Raw genomic sequence first — 16023 nt, forward strand, 5'->3', positions numbered from 1 at the left:
TAATTATTAGTTCATGACCACAATTTTTTTTTGTGTGATGTAACCACAAATTCACGGTTTTCAGATTTTTCCCCAAATGCCAGCTATAAGACCTACCTACCTGCCAAATTTCATGATTCTAAGTCAACGGGAAGTACCCTGTAGGTTTCTTGACAGACAGACAACAAAGTGATCCTATAAGGGTTCCGTTTTTCCTTTTGAGGTACGGAACCCTAAAAAAGACATGTCACGAAAAAGGCGAAAAGGTTGAAGCAGATCAACTCCGTGTATGCACTCTATGATTATGCAAATTACTGTCCAACTTGGCTTTCACAAAGTTCAACGTAAGCCAAGCGGTCATTGACTTACTGAGTTTTTAATCTTTGGCTAATGGACGCCTGCCATATTTTCCATATTTTCCAGTCCAAAACACACTGATGGTAGCGTTTGATGGTCTCATAAAATAGTGTGCCGTGCTGCTGCATTGCTTTAAGCTACGTTTACACTTGGGGAGTCTCTACCTGACCAATTCTACCTATCTCATCATCATCATCATCATCAACTCATTGCCGGTCCACTACTGAGTACAGTTTTCCTCTCGAAATTAGGGGGATTTAGGCCATAGCTAGTTACTAATATTCTTAAAAAATGACATATAGGTAGCTCTCTACAAGTCTATTTTTGGCATAAACTGTATAATAATATTATCGTGAATTGAACATTTGAAAATAGCAACCACCGAGTTTCTTTATGGTTCTTCTCGGCACGAACGCCATTTCGAACCAATGTAAATTATTTTGACGATTCAAAAGCAATTGTACAAGTCAATTTGAATAAAAATACAGGGTGTAACCAGAAAACTAGCAAAAATTTAGCGTTATTGTTACCAATAACCATTTGGCTCAATATTTTACAACCCCACAATGTAAAGCGTGCAAAACTCGGGTCAAGGCCTCGCTTACGTCGTGGCATTGACTCCAAATGTCCTACTTACGCAACATTCGTTGACCTCTAGTGTCAGTCAGATGTTTGATTTTACAATATATTGTGAACTTTTACAAAAAATAGGATTATTTTTTTCGCGTTTTTTATGGCATCATATCAGTAATCATCAGTACTATCACCTGTCTTCGTTTTTGCTAACGTTCTGGTTACGTGTGTGGTGAGTGGGTTTTAAGAGTTAAATGTCATAGCGGATAAGAGCTCACGTGTAAACGAGGCTTTACTACGCCACGCCCGTGAACCGTCTTCACTCATTCATTATGGGGGTTGCATTACCCCATAATCTAAAGACAATAGACACACCCCAGGGTGTGGGAAACAGCTTTAAATGCAAATCTACTCGCAGAGAGATGCCCATTTATTACAATTAATCCTTGTAATGCTTCGTGACATTGTTATTCCTTGTTCTTTCTTGTTCTGCGACATTTAATTTCCTAATCCTTGAGATAAATTAGTAGCTGGGAAAGATACCTTAAGTATCTATTGATTAAGATTTAAAAGGGCTTTTGACGTTACTGCTCTGCTTCTGATAAAACAAATGTTGTAATCTGGAATTTCAATTAATCAAGACTATTAAATAAGCTGATAATCTTTACTGACTGAGAAGTACCTACTTACAGTTATAAACAACTAGTCATTGCAGTTCTAGTACTAAACTTACCTATTACACGCACGCACGCAACATGCATCTACGAACCTACTTACGCATAGAGTACGGGATAGGTGTTAAATACATATGTACTTAGAAAATAGATGTTTCTACCACAGAAAATATCAAACAATTGGGGTGGGTCAATCATCAATGGTATCTATGTTCAAGATAAGTCACTTTTTAAGAACGCCAATTTTCCAACAAACTGGTCTACTAGTTCGGCGAGAAGTAATTTGTAAATAACAATCGTGCAACTTTTTGAATAGGTAATTAAACTAATAATAAAAAGGAATAGCTACTAAGTATAACACTTTGCCTTGAGGTGGTATATTAGGTTACTTAGATAATAATAGCGACTTAGGTGGAGCGATATTATTACCGAGTCTATTTTATGAATAAAAACGAATTACCTACCCTACAAATAAAATTTTAGGGACCTACTTGGCATTATAAGCAGAACTTTACGCAACCGTTTGAATTAAATTTAATTCACTTGGAATATAACGTTGAGTAAGCCTAGAATATATGATAATTGACTACGTGACTAAATTGTTGTTGTACGAAGAGGGTTATAAGTTTGAAATTAATGAGGAACTCGCGCCGTAAGATGCCTCGTTGTGACGCCATTTTACATTAAACTTCGCCTTTACTATCCTGGAAACGGTTGCCCGTAAACTCAATAACCGATTTGTTTAGAGAGCATAATCGACTAATATTCACAACTAGACGATATTGCCCCCAAATTAATATCCTATTTAATATCTTATGCTTGTGGATTCAATACTTGAAATTTAAGTTGTAGAAGACCGATTTTGAACAAATCAGCACAATTTGAGCCCGAATAACTTGAAGCGATTTTAAAATAGCCGACACAAGTATCTAGATAAAATATAACAATTATCCATACTGATACCACAGTTTTACAAAATTTATCGTAAAACTGAGCTAATACTATGTAGGCTACTTACTATAATATAATATATTATAAATGGGAAAGTATATCTGTATGTCCATCTGTTTGTCTACTAGCTTTTCATGGCCCATTTGTTTAACCGATTTTGACGAAAGGTACAGAGATAGCTTGCGTCCCGGGGAAACGCGGGCATCAGCTACTTGGTACACAGATAGCTTGTATCCTACAGACGGACACAGGATACTTTTTAACAAGGGATTTTTTCCCAAGAGTGAGCAGATTTTTAAAACGTACTTAAATGCACGCGGACGAAATCGTGGGCATCATATTATAGTTCAAAAATAGTAATGTACTTATGGGCTTTACCTATCTGTGGTTTGATTATATCTTTGCGGCTTCGTTACAATTTATTTAGAAACTTTAAGTGGGCTCAATTTTAAAATATCATTAAAGGCTCTACAAAATTATGTAGCCACGAAGTTTTGAGTGCTTTTTGCTAAATGTTATTGGATGGTTTAACTTTGGTAAGGTTAAAAGGTTAATGGGCATAACTTTAGGGATTAGTACCTATACATACATATTATATAATTTTATTCACTTACCGAGTGAAGCAATTTTATTAAAACCTGAAAAAAGGTTATGTGGCATTTTTTTAAATTTTCATTTAGGGATAGAGCCTTAGTCGCTTAGGCGACTACGTCAACCCATCGCCGGCTCACTACTGAGCACGGGTCTCCTCTTAGCATAAAAAGGTTTGAAGAGAACATTATGGAGAACTCTCAAGCATGCCGGTTCCCTCACCATGTGTTTTACTTCACCGTTAAAGAAAGTGATATATTTTAATTGCTTGAAACGTAAGCCCGAGATCAAACCTCCGAACTTCTGAATAGGAGGTGGACGTCTTAACTACTAGGCTATTATGGCTTTTAAAAGTTACAAGTAGATTGACCAGCGTTTCATTAAATATGTGCTTATTTAACAGGTATGTAATAAGCACGCTATAGGTAATTATTATTAAATAGGTACCTACCTATTTCATAGGTACTGCGTGTAATAAAAACGCTGGTCTTTTATTTTTTCCAGAAGTCATTGACCTGTTTATCTTCAAGTTTTTCTTAAACATGGCTGCAGTATTTTCTTTCTATTTAATCGTCGGCTAAGTAGTAAATCGCGTGCTTAGTGCTTACCTACAAGAGGCGTCTGGCTTCCAAGGCTCAGACCGATGAAGGCTGATATCTAGATGTATTTAGTTATGTTATAGATACTTTATTCGTATTGTTCCTGTAAATAGCAGAGATTATCCTAGGCGATAGACATCGTCCTCCTATTTGGGGGATCCGGATTTCGACCCAGGCCACACACCTTCTTAACTTATCGGAGCTTTGTGCGTTTAAAACAATAATTAAATATCATTTCTATGACAGTGAAGGAAAACGACGATTGACGACCTCGTAGTAGTGAGCTTATCGATAAGAGATTTCACAAATCGAACCCAAAGTTCAATTTGTGGCAGCGGAAATTTAGAATTTTTAAATTTCATCTGATCTGGTCTGGTGGGAGGCTTCGGCCGTGGCTAGTTACAACCCTACAGATAAAGCCGTGCCGCTAAGCGAGTTTAGCGTTACAATACGATGCCGTGTTTAAACCAAAGGGGTTTGGGTTTAACACAAACTGCCATATCCCTTCCAGGTTAGCCCGCTTCCATCGTAGACTGCAACATCACTTACCACCAGGTGAGATTGCTGTCAAGGGCTAACTTATATTTATCTGAATTAAAAAAACTCGTGGGATTTCGAAAATGCTTTCTTAGTTGATACCTACTCTTTAAAAAGAATACACCCTCTAAATTTCATGTCTCTAGGACCAGTAGTTTAGACTGTGCGTTGATATATAAATTAGTCAGTCAGGACTTAGAATTTTATATTTACAGATTATTACAACATGTCCTGAAAGAGATGCAAGAGCTGCAAAGAGGCAGAAGAAATGCAAGAGCATTTCTCTAGTACGTCCGATGCAGCTGACTCGTGCTGTTGACTTCATTGCTTAATTGCTTAAAACGCACACCATTCGAATAATTGAGCCCCGGGCTCTCCAACTAGGAGGCCTACGTAGGTCTTAAAGTGAAAACAAACTATCGGACGTGACCGTACGTCGCTGCTGACAGCCATGACAGATCGGTGTACAGTCATTTGGGACGCGGCTTGCAGACTCATCCGAACGTTTTCAGCTGATAAAAATCCAGTGGGCCAGCATTCTATCGGACGTTCGAGCGCTCAAGGACGGACGGTTATGTCCGCTATTACGTCCGATAGTTTACACAGTTCAGTCTACATTTTACTTTCCAGATACCTATAAGTCATGGCGGTCAGCCGCGTTCCTCAGACCTCCGATAATTTGTTTCCACCTTTTAAACTATAAGCGCTTGTATTTACGACACGTATCTACGGAGTGAACTGTATCTATTTCTCTAATCGCGTTGGATCGATTGACAAAGTCAATGTTACAAGCCACACGTCCCCGAATGCTTTGTTACCCGATCGTGCTGAATTGTCGGTATTTACATTATGTGCGATACTGTAGTTCAGTGAACCTATTGTACCCGCACAGACTTGCGGTTTTGGCCACGATTAAATATTAATGTTTGGTAGAGCACTGAGCAGGCCTCGGGCCGCCTTGTTATAAAATAATTTTGTGATTGCGGCTTCATAGCATACTAGGTGATGCCCGCGACTTTGTTCGCGTGGATGTGGATCTTTAAAAATACGGTGGGAACTCTTTGATTTTCCAGGATGCAAGATATTTCTGTACCAAATTTCGTCAAAACCGGTTGAAAGGATGGGCCGTTAGTTGCTATTTATTTAAATGATTTTGCCGAATGAAACTTCTGTGCCTGTACTGTTATATATTCTGAGGTACAGTTTAGTACCTACCTGCCTATTGCATGAGTGGAGTAGTGGATGTCAAATTGTATCGACCTGGGGTACTTTAGACCTATTTATGTGCAAGTATGGGGTTCGATTGACAGAGTAAATATTAGCTGCCGCACGCCCCAACCACTTCGTTAACCGACCGTGGCGTTCTGACGCTATTTACCTTGCTCTATGTACTTTAAATTATATTATAATAGTTCAATGAACCCTATTCATCGCAGTAATTGCTACGTTTGACATGCACAGATGCCTATTATTTTTCACATCTGTGACTTAGATTCGATCTAGAAATTGTTTGCTCGCCAGGCAGACATTTCTCAGATTGGCTGATTTTTTCACTTTATGCAAAATAACAAAAATATACAGTTGCAGCAAGAATACTATACTTACCAATTACAACAATCGCAATTGTCAAAATGTGTCAGTGCTAGACCCCTAGGAACTTCAAGATTTATTATTGTCGCTTGCACTCCAAATGCGACATTTGTTACATAAACTAAGGCAATATTTTCATGAGTTAGGACATTCATTGAAAAGTGCTTAACAACTTTCTTGGCATCGAAAAGTTAGTTTGGTCAGTTCGAAAGGAAGAAATGTAAAAATCTTGAACCGGCTAGCGCCAATGACAATGAGGCATACTAGATTTATGTATTAGAATGATCTCTCTGCGTCATTTTCCTTATTGTGCCGTGACCTATCGAGTAATCAAATAATGGTAAGAGGTTTCTTGGGAGTTTCAGACAGTAATGCGGTGGATTCCCAGATCCTTCCGCATACAAATTGACTAAGAGAACGAGATTTCGTCTTCCGGATCTTAGGAAGGTTATTTTATTTACAGTTATATATCAGATGTTATTGTGACAATGACGGCTTAGCGTGCAATCAGAGGTACGGAGGAAACGAAAAGACTAAATTCGGACTTCCAAAATCGGTCACCCATCCAGTTACCCGACAGTAGATCAACGTTGGTTAACAATCGCAATCGATTTATATGCGTTGTCCAATTCACAAATAGCGTACACATCCCTTAGGATTATATTGAAGCAAAATTGCAAATAAAAATGCTACTTTTCTATTAAAGATTGATTTTTAAAATACAGATCTGCAATCTCACCTGGTGGAAAGTGATGATGCAGTTTAAGATGGAAGTGGGCTAACCTGGAAGGGGTATGGCAGTTTTTATTAAACCCCCACCCCTTTGTTTGTTGTCTTTTGGCTGTCTATGGGGTCGTCAGTTGTCGGAGGGACGAGAGGCGACTGCCTCTCGTGGGGGACGCGTGCGGAAAATTAACATTCAATATCGATTCGTGAAAAAACTTTCGGTATTGATTTCTTAATACAAACCCACGCTTATTGTAAATTCTATTGTTACAAATCTGGTGCTTGAAATGAGTTGTAACTTAACAATGTCATGATTAGTAAGTAAGAAAGTGCCGTTACGACTTGCGTTTTGTTTAATAATAGTACTAGAAAGATACTTTAGGGTAGGCTACTTAAAAATCGGTGTTTATGGAATCGTTAACTTGAGACTGAGAGGTTAGTAGATACACGCGGGACAGTTTATAATAGAAATAAAATCAACGAAAAACATGACATAAGCTGCCAAGAAAAATATAGGAACAACTTCTCGTTGAACGTAGTTACGCAGATACCATGTTATTTGGAAATCTGTGACCAAGAAAGGCTTAGGCCTTTTTAACTTCGCTACCGGAGCTTCTTCTGCAGGTGATGTTCATCGCTTCGCTTTCTTGCAATGGCACTTTGCAGCGTAATTTTCTTTGTTGGTTTATTTTTTTTAAATTTAAAAGTAAAAACTTAAAAGAAAAAACGTAGAGGGTTTTTATTATAATTACACATTTTAAAAGTTATAAGGACAATTTGAATTGCAAAAGAAAATTTTGGACAATTCACAACTCGTTCAAGTTTCTTTAGCAGCGGTTTCTTCAAAGGAGAATCCACGAGTGATTTAATTAAAAACTCTTTACAAAGAACATACCTATCTATATTATTTTTATAATTTTTTTTATAGTGTTTTACCTACACTTCAAGGAAATTTCTAAATAATTTTAAATACATATCTAAATTGCGAACCAGCAGAAATCGAACCCGCGTCTCCTGGGATCGCGCCCGATGCTCTGACCACTAAGCTACAGCCCGCTTACTGCCAGTGACGACATTATTGATATGTATGTTAACGCAGTACTGAAGCGACTGCTTATGCCATCTAGTAGCGACATCTTTTTGCAGATATCGAAACTACTTTCAAAGGCCCATATTACAATGTAGCTCTTTGAACAAGAAATGACATATTTTGCTTTTTTACTATATTTTTATATTTTTTTATAGTGTTTTTTTACCTACACTTCAAGGAAATTTCTAAATAATTTTAAATACATATCAAAAATTGCGAACCGGCAGGAATCGAACCCGCATCCCTTGGGATCGCGCCCGACGCTCTGACCACTAAGCTACAGCCCGTTTACTGTAGCCGTGTGTGCTGTGTTGAATGACCTGAAGTGTTGGCCAAATTCAACTATCAATAAAAATAAAACCGGCCAAGTGCGAGTCAGAGAAAAGAGGAAATTGATAAAACTCGTACTAAGGAAAACGGATAAAGTACCTACGTATGCAAATTACGGTTAAGGTTTAAAGTTCTGATTCTACCAAAAATATCATATAAAAAAATATTATCCGAGTGCATTAATTTTCTATGAAACAAGACGTAGTTTGAACTAAGGTGGCAAACGGTGCTTTTTAGGCTATATAGAGTGCATGCCACTCTAGTTGGCTGTTCTTAGTCGTTTTATTATTTTTGTTTTTCATTTTACCTGTACCTACAGTATGCTCTTTGACATACTCGTAGCCGTACCTACGAATACGAAGCAAAATGTGGAATTGAGATGCTTGCTCAAGGATCTTTTATATGGAAGTTGTGTTACCTAACGCCCGTTTTTAAAGTTTGTGAACATTAAAACGTGCTGCGACGTGAGAAACATTTTTGCGGAGCAATTTGAAACTAAAAACATTGTTCCAAATAAAATTTTGTTAAAATTTGTTATAACGCATTGCTTCCGAAACTTTTATAACGACCCATCTTACTTTTCTCTTCAATGACCAGCGCTGTCGGATACGTGGTTTTTAAAAGTAAGGTAGTTAACTGTCAAATTACAAAAAGTTACGTGACGTCACAATTGGGTGCGATTTGTTGTGAGAAGTCGCTTATTATAGAGACGTGGCGTGGACGTGACGCGGATATCAGTAGTACGCATTTGGCGCTGACGATCATATTATTATTATTCATCATCATGATCGACCCACCACCAGCCGGCTCACTGCAGAGCTCAGAATAAGAAGGGTTTGGCCATAGTCTACCACGCCGGCGCCGGCCGGCCAAGTGTGGATTGGTAGACTTCACACACCTTTGAGAACATTATGGAGAACTCTCAGACATGCAGGTTTCCTCACGGTGTTTTCCTTCACCGTTAAAGCAAGTGATATTTTATTACTTAAAACGCACATAACTCCGAAAAGTTAGAGGTGCATGCCCGGGATCGAACTCCCGACCTCCGATTAGAAGGCGGACGTCCTATAAACCACTAATATACCGATAATATTATGCAGACACAATAATATAGGTAACGTATCCTCAAAAGAACAGGTATTGCGTGATTAGTAGGTATAGATACACAGCACACAGCGTCATGGTGCGAGCACCGCCACATCGAAAGTAGGTACTTATAGGTATCTATATGAAGAATAAATTGGTGTCCGCGCCACGTCAGTCAGTCATTCGTCGTTCCTATAAGTATAAAACATGCATAATACGTATTATTTACAACTAGCAATCTCCCGAAAATAATCTGGCTTTATTTCTTGTCTACATTATAAAGTGAACCTCTGTGCACTTCATCTTTCTAGGTCCAAGAGTTTAGGCTGGTCGGCTGGACGTTGATTCAGTCAGTAAGTGAGTCAGGACTTTTGTTTTTATTGTATGAAATGAGCATTGGAAGCAAAACCTACATATATTTTTTTAGTTACCGGACATCGGTCGTTAGCGAATTCCAGGACTTTTCTTTTTATTGTATGAGATGAGCATTGAAAGCAAAACCTACTTATATTTATTTAGTTACCGGACATCGGTCGTTAGCGAATCGTTTTAAATATGCATTAGCCGACTTCCTTTTCCACGGGCGGAGGTTATACCAAACGGTTTAGCTTCCAAGGTAGTTTGTAACAAATTGTAATCCGTCCAAGTTTCTTTAATCCCACTCTTTAATCCCCCGAGGGGTTCTGAATTTATTGGCCGCTTGTAATTAAAAGTTTGGCGAACCTCGTCAAACTCGGAAGAGCACCTGCTGGTGAGGTTTATTTAGGTATCTATTGTAAGGCCACACCTCATCTTCCTTTGTTCAATCTATTCGATTGCTTTCAATTTTAATGTTTTATATCCATATATAATTAGGTATAGGTACTGGCTTATGCCCACGACTACGTTAATATCGACCGCGTGGACTACGCAAATTTCAAACCCCTTAGGTGCTGAATTTTCAAAAATCTTTTCTTAGCGAATGTCTACGTCATAATAATATCTGTCTGCATGCCAAATATCAGCCGGATCCGTCCTGTGGTTTGAGCTGTGCATTGATAGATCATTTAGTCAGTTAGTCAGTCAGCTTTTCCTTGTATATATTTAAATATAAAGTTCATAGATCAGTCAGTCGGCCAGATTGTCCTTGTATATATTTAGATACAAAAGGAAAGCTGACTGACTGACTGACTGATCTATCAACGCGCAGCTCAAACAACTTGACGGATTGGACTAAAATTTGACATGCAGATAGGCTATTATAACGTTGACATTTGCTAAGAAAGGATTTTTGAAAATTCAGTCATTCAGCTTTACATACATAATATATATTTTACATATATATTACATACATTATACGACTAATTTTCTCTTTCCTCTCAATTATTTCACCTAAACGTACCTAAAACCGGGGGTGGTTGGGCGGTACTTTAACCTACGACCTTTCGGATTTCACCCCTAGACCGTTACAGTATTGAGGGTGCTAAGAAAAAGAAATAGAAATAGAAATGAAAAAAAAAGGTTTGGTCAAATAATAAAACCGGCCAAGTGCAAGTCAGACTCGCGCACCGAAGGTTCCGTGCTCAGGTTTTTCTCGACATTTTGCACGATAAATCAAAAACTATTATGCATAAAAATTAATATAAATCTGTTTTAAGAATGTACAAGTTTCATATGATATCCCACTTGGTATAGTTATCTTACTTTGAAAATTGAAAATACTAATTATTTGTTAATGAACACATTTTAAATTTTTTTGTGTGATGTAACCATAAATCTACGATTTTAGGATTTTTCCTTACTTGTGCTATAATACCTAGGTACCTAGCTGCCAAATTTTATGATTCTAGGTCAACGGGAAGTACTTACCATATAGGTTTTCTTGACAGACACGGCAGACGGACAGATAGACAGACAGACTGATCATGGCTGACATAAGTGTTGCTTTTTTCCTTTTGAGGTACCGAACCCTAAAAATAGAAATTTAATTAAAAAAGCACTTACCGCAGAGGGGTAATGGTAAACCGCTGTTTAAAATTAATATCAACAACGTAGTTAATGTAATGGCCCGAAACTCGAGCGAGCACTTAATTTGCGAAAATCAATTTACGAATTTCCACGAGAGCTTAGCTATGTTGTAATAAAGATTATACTCGTAGAGACTCAGCGAATACGGCCGAGGCAGTTCGTAAATTGTTTTGCTGTTGCTTATTTATTTTTTCAATTAGCTTAAATAAATGTAATACTTCGTAGTAAGCCTATATATAAAATATAAGCTTTTGTCGGCGACTTATAGAAAGCTACATTATTTACACAAAGGCTATATTTTATTTTCAAAAAACTAGAAATCCGTACGAAAATTGTAATAATTAATTTAAGAAAATTGTAATTTAAGTCGGAAAAAAATCGTCACCGCTGAGAGCTTCGACGAGACGAAAAAATGTATGGTGTTAATACTATAAACGCGAAAATGAATCTGTCTCTCCGCTACTTTTTCACGGTTAACCGATTTTAACAAAATTTGATACGGATATGCGAGAAGCTTGCATCCCGGGGACGAACGTAAGCTATTTTATGTCCTGGAGAATCAAACAGTTTAACCACGGGATTAAAAAAACCAGTTCAGGCAGATGAAGGCATAGCTACTAAAATTTTAATAAATTAAATTAATATTCTTCAACTTCCATTATAAAATTTTTAATATTTAAGAATTAGACAGCTGATTGATTTGGACTAAGAACTGATATTGTAAGTTTGTACATATAGGACTTAGTCATTTAAAAAAATATATATATTAGCCATGTTAAATGACTAATATTCCCCTTTCCTCTCCAACTTAGCGTAAAGCTTGTGCTAGGAGTAGGTACGACAATAGTGCAACGGGCGGGGTTGGAACCGTCGACCTTTCGGTTTTCAGTCCACTACTGTACCCGTTGAGCTATTGAGGCTAATTGAATATATTATATTGTATAATTGAGGCATTACACCTTCGGTTCCAATTGTTAGTCTTGATGTCGTAGTTAGTTGTATGAATCAAAGATGATAATACGAAGCAAGCAAGCACCCAAACCCAACGTTAATCGAAAGATATGCGGGACTCTAGTGCTGAGTGTTGTGATTTTTAATTAAATCCCGCAATACTCGAGGAGGGAAGGTAAATTGTTTTTGCAGCTACCTATACCGCCTTGATTGTAATCAGTTTATACTGCACTAGATGCTTGCTACTTTGTCCACGTAAAAGAATTTGAAAACCCCGTAGGAAATCTTAGATTTTCCAGGGGTTAAAAGTAGCCCATGTTAGCGAAGTCGTGAATATCATCTAGTTAACTATAAAATAAAAGTCTGTATGTCTGTTTGTTACCTTGGCACATCCGCTTAACCGATTTTGACGGGTATACAGGGATTACTTATAGCATGGAGACGGATGTTGTAGGTTAGTTCTTATCTCAGAAAATCAAATGCTTCCTGTGAGATTTTTAAAAACCTAAATCCACACGAACGAAGTCAGCTATTTATTTTTAAAAACGTTTTTAGAGTAAATTTCTTAATAATCTCCATAAATTCTTAAAAAGAAAAAAGTCGTGGAATTAATTTAATCTAAGAAGACCTTTATTATTTTAAATAGCAAAATAGAAACTTATATTTGTTAAAACAAATATTGCAATGCACAAAACTTTACATTTCAATATTGAATTATCCTGCACCACTGAATGTTTATTTAGCGTTAAACCGGCGATCATATTTCATGCAGCATATTTCCCTGGAAGCAAGCAATATAATATTTCTATTGGAAACATAGCGATCCACTCTTACAAAAGTGAAATGTCTGAATTAGTGACTTTATCTCTATTTATTCGTACGCTTAACTTTAGTGCAAGCATTTTGAGCGTTTTCCACTGACCACCGCACGACACGATTTGAGTTCACAAAACTCATCACACGACATACTGCACACGGACTGTCGTTGGTCGAGTCCGTTTTAAGGGCTCCATACCCGATGGATGCTAACGGGACCCTATTACTAAGCCTGTGATGTCCGTCCGTCTGTCAGCGGGCTGAATCTCGTGATCCGTAATAGGTAGAGAGTCGAAATTTTTATAGAATGTGTATTTCTATTGCCGCTATAACAAAAAAAATATATTTCAAAATGGCTGCCATGAAAAAAAAAGTGTTATTTCTTGTACGATGGTATGGAAACCTTCGTGTGCGAGTCCGACTCGCACTTGGTTAGTTTTTTCAGTTTTATACGAGTGGAGGAAAAATGTTTTGTATTTTTCCAAAAAGTTTGACGTTTTTTAAGTGTTCTGCTTCCCGCTGGCAAAAATATTTAATAAATACATATATAAAATACATCAACTCTTTGCTAAAGTATTTGGTAAAAAGCTTTTAAAGGGCTAAGGGGTGAGACTTTAAAAGGTTTTTAGGAACATTTCAAGTTCCCTCGCAATTAATAAGCACAAAACAGATTGTGAAATATGGTATACCTACAATATTATTACCAATGTAAAAGCTTTGGGGTCCTTAATTAAACTTGGCCAGGTTGAAAGGGTGGTTGATTAAAAAGGAAATTTTCTCACTGCTTGTTGAGGAATTACGTCATTTGCCATGATACCTATTTTTAACACGTTATTTGCAACCTACTTATATTAAAATAAAATTTATGCACTGACTGTAAACTTTAATCCGACTACAGAAGAGTTTGTGTTTATCAGTGTGTCTGTATGTTAGTCGGTACATCAGTTCCCTCAGTTTGGAAAACAACTCAACTGATTTTGATAAAATATTATGATATCTATAAACGTCGTCTTGCGCATCATACGGTTTGTCACGGCCATTACTACACGTATATTCACATTTTTAAGAATAGTGAACGGGTTTTATTTTTTGCAAAACTTTATCTTGCCCATCTAACAAAACGGCTACGGATTATTGTACTTAATGAAACGTAGACTAGTCAACAATAAACTTGATAACTACAGTTCTATTTAACTTTTAACTCAATTTTCAAAACAAGGTATGTAAGCAAAAATCGACTTGAATTATTTAATATTCTATAAACTGGTATTGAGAAGAGGCGTAAGTAGCTACATTGAATATATGTTTGAACTTAGAAATTTTATAGTAGTTCTCTCAGAATACTAAAAAGTTTCACTGCTTTAATTTTAGTGGAGTTGGAAAGAGAAGTAACAATAAAGATGTTCAAGAAGTGTTTAGGATAATATTGGAAATAGTTTCAGCTTTTATTACACAAATTCCGCCAGGTATTTCATCGAACTAGAATCTTTGCGCACATTACCTACTCTAAGTATTGATCTCTAGTTGCATTTTACTTGTACCATAAAGTTACTTCAACGCCAAAATTCGTCTTCTTCATGTGTTCCTCTATAACAAAATATCAACAAGTCAGTTCTTTGTATTTCTCAGTACCCATCGTTAAAATGGTTTTGCTAGTCTTAATTCCAGTCCATGCATTCTAAGCCATGACTTCTTTCACCTTCCTGTCCCTTTTTTTCTTTAAAGTTCCCGGTCATAAGTGTCTGCAGTATGTTATATCTAGGTGCTGTGTTGCGATAGTTGGTGGGTGAACTCGATGGTTTCAACTAACGTTCTTTTCTTCCTCATTCGGGTAAGATGCCCAAATTATCCAGAGCATAGGTATGCCCTCATTTTGATGGCTTCTAATCATTTTATAGACCAGCTCAGTCTTTATGAGCGTAGAAAAGGCTGCAAATAAAATCAAACAATTCAAAATATATTTAATAATCATAAACTACAGTTACGCTCGACATAGCCCACTTCCACATCAATTAACTACAACAAATAAATAAAAATTAAACAATATGTGCATAAATAAATACTTAACCAAAAATATTTAAATTGTGTAATTTTTGCGAGAGCGAAAACACAAATTTCCATAATATTACATAAAACATTCAGCTGAAATAAAATGAAAGCAATTGCAAGCTGGTACCGATTTTTCTCTTTGTGCACATCTATGGCTACCAATATGTTTCTGATAAAATATGAGAATCGTGCTAGATGCAGGTCGGAGTATATCCTCTCATTACTTACATAAGAGGGTAATTTTTTTATATTTTTTCACACCACTTGCTCTAAATGCCTTATTACAGACCTGTTAGCTAAGGGTAATGTACGTCATAACATTCCTATGATTTAGCCGGGTTGTAATGTTGTACTGCAATCCAACATAATGCATGACCTTCCATAATTCTTGATTGTAAAAATTGACACTAATAGTAAAAGATAAAATAAATGAAACGAATAAAATATGTAACTACTCAAAATATCTCATTTTTACACATCAAGTAATTCCAAGAATATTAATAATCATAGGTATGTGTTGTTCTGTATTCTATAAATCATTATTTTTATTTTATTGTTACAGGAACAAGAAAAAATAGCGAAGTTCCAAGCAGAAGTTACGAATGCTTTTTATTTTTGAGTAAGTACGTACTTGTGTTGTTATTTATAAGAACGTCGTATGTTAGTAAGTATGTTTTGTTTTAATTTGCTCTCATTGTCATCCTTGAATGTTTGTTCCTAACCTACTTTTGTCTGCTTACATATTATGCAAATAAATAAATGTGGCACTTATTTCCCTATTTTGTAAGGCAACGTTTGATAATTTTCCGGACGTTATAGCTTTATTTTACTTTTGGGTCGCACGCGTTAGCGGCAATGGATTGTGGTATGATAACAAAGCTTTAACCGCCCTTTTGTATGGACAAAAGGGTATCTTGGACTACAAACTTTTCTATAGCGACAGTGAAAGAGGCTCCATTGTATGGTAACGGGCACTGGCGCATCTCTTAATCGCAAAGCGTGAGTGAAATTTATGATGTGTAAAACGTACTGTTTGAACAGAGCGCCCATCGTTCCCAAAAACTTTTGTCTGAACAGACGGAATATCTGTGAGTTCTAGGGATGATTTAAGTTAACA

The 16023-nt window shown here is 36.7% G+C and overlaps 1 protein-coding gene across 13 annotated transcripts in view; it reads left to right on the forward strand.

Moving 5' to 3' along the window:
* Liprin-gamma (liprin protein kazrin) overlaps positions 1-16023 on the forward strand; it is a 135061-nt gene that overhangs the window by 41903 nt on the left and 77135 nt on the right. For 12 of the 13 annotated variants that reach the window (XM_069503367.1, XM_069503372.1, XM_069503370.1 and 9 more), the window contains exon 2: positions 15469-15525. The exons of the other annotated variant lie outside the window; for it this stretch is intronic. The gene's annotated coding sequence lies outside the window, so the exon portion shown is untranslated. The remainder of the gene's footprint in view (positions 1-15468; positions 15526-16023) is intronic. 13 annotated transcript variants of the gene reach the window in all.

Source organism: Maniola hyperantus, chromosome 15 (genome assembly GCF_902806685.2).
Source record: "Maniola hyperantus chromosome 15, iAphHyp1.2, whole genome shotgun sequence".
In the NCBI taxonomy this organism is placed as follows: Eukaryota; Metazoa; Arthropoda; class Insecta; order Lepidoptera; family Nymphalidae; genus Maniola; species Maniola hyperantus.